Source organism: Taudactylus pleione, unplaced genomic scaffold (genome assembly GCF_031769625.1).
Source record: "Taudactylus pleione unplaced genomic scaffold, aTauple2 ptg000083l, whole genome shotgun sequence".
Classification (NCBI taxonomy): domain Eukaryota; kingdom Metazoa; phylum Chordata; class Amphibia; order Anura; family Myobatrachidae; genus Taudactylus; species Taudactylus pleione.
Genome location: NW_028284485.1, coordinates 3,933,687 through 3,938,197, shown reverse-complemented (window position 1 = coordinate 3,938,197; position 4,511 = coordinate 3,933,687).

The following is a 4,511-nucleotide window of genomic DNA, read 5'->3' as shown; positions in this document are numbered from 1 at the left end:
TATGATTGAAATTATATTAACACAATTGATTGCTATACTGTTGGATTTTTTATTTCAATACAACTACATTAGAATGGAAGAATTGACACGCATTAAAAATATACAATGAAAATTAAAAAGTTTCCACCCTTATGTCCTCTGTTTTATTAAACAGGACACTACTAGCATGTTTAGAGTTTTACTGCATAAAATTGACTATTGAAATACTTTAATTTACTGTACTGTAACTAAAACTGCCAATTTCAAAAATAATTATGCTGCTTTAATACACTGGACATTGCTCAGCTGCTTAATCACAGCCAGCATGTCAATTATTTTACAGGACTGCAGAAAGACATAGGGATGGCCATAGGTGGGTTAACCATTGATGGTCGCCATCGATGGTACCATCGGCAGTTGGCATCAATGGTATGAAACCATTGGCTGGGAACCAGTGATGGTTTTTTCCACTGATAGTCATCCCTGTGTTAATTATTTGCATACAGTAGGCCAATCAGGGAGTGGGGTGGGGCTTTGTGGGTCATGTTGGGGGCAGAGCTATGCTCCATGTTCCGGCTCATGAGAAAAAAAAATTGTGTTTTTCTGAACTATAGATGGTGGTGAACCATTGAATTTCCACCATTGATGTCAAAACCATCAACCATCGGTGGTTATCCATCTGGTATTTTACCTGAGATTAATATACTTTGCCTCAGTGGTAGATATGTATAGTTGTTTGGTTTTCCATAGTTTGTACTTTTTACACTTTATACTACTGCCTACTGCCTCTTTTCCTAATTTCTAACAATTAGGGGCCTATGACCCTTATGTACTACTATCCATATTTAAAATGCGGTTGTAGTATGATACTTTCTGTTAAATTCACATATCACATTTAGGAAATATCCCATGGATGTACTAACAACAGCATGCAGGCACAGAGCTTGCAATAAAAGTATGTCCCTGCGAATCCTATCCGCACACTTCTCTCTGTATTTTTCAGAATAAAATCTTGGGGAATGTGCCTGCACATGTGAAGCTTCTGTATACCGCAACCATCCACCCGCCCGTTTTCACATTATTATTTTAGTAAAAAATAATGTTAATAAATATGCCCCTATGTATAAAGCTTTTTTCATAAAATTATGTAGAAACTGCAGTTTGTGCAGAATTTTAGGAATTGTAGCTATGTACTCATAGCACAATGAAGAGTATTGTATTTCACAGCAATCTCCGGCAGAGTGCTAATTACCACTGCAGATTGCAGTCCTCATTATTATCAATGGGGACTACTGTACGATCTCATCCCTATGAACCAAACTCCAAAAAGTGAAGCATTTCAGAGTTTGGCCCCATTAATTTACACCATCTTCAGATGGTGTAAACTGCTTTAAGCCTATGAAAGCTTGTGAGCAGGAGAGAGATCTTGCAATCTAGCTCCCGCAGCCTCCGGCTGGAGGTGGTGGCTGACAATGTGAGCATGCACTGTATCAGCATCCTATGAAGAAACCTTTCAGAAATGTGAAAGTTCTATAATATGCTGGGGATATAACTCCCAGGGACAGAGGTTACCAAAACTGCTGTCCCTATAATGTCCCCCTTGTACATAATGGGGATATATTCATAAAAAATATAAACATCTGCCACGAAATGGAACCTTAATAATCATGACAGTTCCCTTAGTCTGCCCTTTTCCCTTGTTCTTTTCTTTTAGGCAACTGTGCACCCCACCTCTCTCATTTCAAAGGCACAGATGTGATACACAGACACAATGACATAGACAGACACACATACAAGCAGTGGTGTCACAAGAGGGGTGTGGGTCACACCCAGGTGTCACCCACAGAGGGGTAACACCAAGGTGCTGGCTACCTCTCAATGACATGAGCTGGGTGCTGCACTGTAGTATTAAGTGCAGCACTCAGCTCCTGTGACAGTGAGGGAGCTGGCACTCCGCAGCTCCGGCACCCCTCACCACCCCAGTGATGATGTCCATGGCATGAGTCAGGGTTCAGGCTGCGAAGACACATCCCCTGTTAATGAGGCCACACCCCCATCTGTGAGGCCACACACCCTTTTCAGCAGCCATGCATAGAAAGGGGAATGAAAATAACACCCGGAATGCAGGGATATGGCTCAAACAAGAAAGTAAATGCCTGTGACAAATAAGTAGTGCTCCATGCTCGTACATACAGTCTTAAGAATGCCAGTGTTAAGTCAAAGTAATTACGCATAGGGGTAGTGTATTTCTCCAAGGTGACAAAACAGGAATAACACCTTTTCACAATAATCCTCCCATTTGTTATTATGCTTACACAATACTGTATATAATTGTCAAAAAGACTACTATAAATAAGCTTCCATGATGCCACTTGTTTAGATCCTTAGAATTATATTTCATAAAGTAATCATCCAAAATATAATGAAAATGAAAGATAAACACATTTAGGGCCCCATTAATAACAAGTGATATAATATTATCAGTCATTGCCAATATTAAATGGTGCTCCAGCCAATCAGCTCCTAACTGCCATTTTTTAAACACTGAGCTTAATTCAGAGATAGATGTTAATGTGATTGCAGCTGATATTTCACATGGATCGCAGCTGCGAAATATCCTAATAAATCAAATGCTTACCTGTGCATAGAGGAACCCACTGCTACCTATCAGTAACATCAACCAGCCATGCAGCCCTTGCAGCAAATTTGACCTGTCTTAAATACAGCGGTTCTTCTGACATACAAAGAGCATATGGGTAAGATACACCTGCATTTTTCTAACTACCCCCCATTTCCTCCTCCTACTACCTGTCACTTTACAAATGGGTTCTCTGTGTGTGTGTAATTGCAAAACAATCATTGTGCATGTGCAGTGTGACTTTGACACATTCACAGTAGTAACAATAACGCTCCTTCTGCAAAAAAATCGACTTTGCATCATCTCTGAATCAGGTCCACAGTTTGGAAAATGACAGGAGCTGATTGGTTGGAGCACCATTTAAGATTAGTAATGAGTGAGAAGATCACTCATTATTAAATGGGGCCCTTAGTGCTTTACTTCTATTTTAACATAAAACTCTGTCTGGCTCTTATGCCTGTCTGCCTACTTCTGCTCCCATATAAATGATTTAATTAGCCCCTACCCAAAAGTAGGCAAACACTGTGTACCTTCTATGACAAGTTAGGGAGAAGTTGGCTGGCCTGATGTAAAATGTGGTTAGGTGTATGGAGTACTATTTTGGTTGGATAGACAAATTGGACAGTTAGTTAGTTGGAGGTTTGGATGAAGGTGTTCTGATGAATGGCCAGCATACGTAAACAATAAAATAATGAAAAAAGTGGCCATAAACTTTTTCTAATTGCAGCAAGTGACTGTGGCATGCAGGAACTGGATACATTTTGACAATGTTATGCTGGCCACACATCTAAATTTTATCTTTACAACCAGCCATCTACAGTAGTTGGCTGATTGGAATGAAAATCTGGTAATGTAAGGGAACAAGTGACAATCATCTATTTGCTACCAAATGCTGGAAAGCAGACAATTGTTCAGACAAGTTGGTTACATCAAACGGATTAAACCAACTTGTCTGGATGACCATTTTTGTTTGTTTTCTGACGTTTGGGAGCAAATGGATGATTGTTGTTTGCTTCCATACATTACCATATTTTTGTTCCAAACAGCCAACTAGTTTTAGTTATGCATGTATCTGTAACCTTAGTTGCCTTCAGCAGATGCATTCCAGTCTCCATTTATGATGTCACATGAGTGCATCATCCATAAGTTTTGGATATGCACAAATCTAGACATCAATATATTTTGGAGTGCATATGTACAGGTGTAAATAGTTTATGCAATAACAAGGACTTGCATGCAGCGCTAAAATGGGGCACTGATTGATTATTTATGTGCATGCTATATAGATGCACACACATCCCTCAGTAGTCAGGATATGCAGTTCTACGCATTAATACTTTAAAACTAGTTGCATTCCTATAAACACTAAAAAACACATCATCACTGTCAAATATTTTTTTTTAGCAAACCTCAATACGATATTGAAAACCGTAATATAAAATGTATCAAAATAGGACTGATACAGTATATGTTGCATGCTAATTGACAGAAAATAAAAGATTATGTTACTATCCAATTCAAAGAAAAGTTCAGCAAAAAACAATCTGGTAAAATATCTGGCAAATTTGGTGACCCAGATTTAATAATTTATTGTTTTGTTAGTAAATTAGTAATGTTATAATAAGTAATTACTTTTTTTGTGGTTTTTACCTTCATATGAGTTACCTGCTCCTTTCCCCTGGGTAGGCCAGCTTTGTTTACTGCCCATCCACTTTGACTAGGCATTACTCTGTTTAATTTTACAGGCCAGATGGTGTTAATTTAAGCAAGAAGGGGTGAGCATATTTATTTACCAGCTTTTTTCTCTTCGGGGATTGAGTTTGGTGATCTTTGATCATGAATTGATAGTGGGAAAGCAACTGTCTTCATTGACCACAGAGAGTGCAAGTGTGAT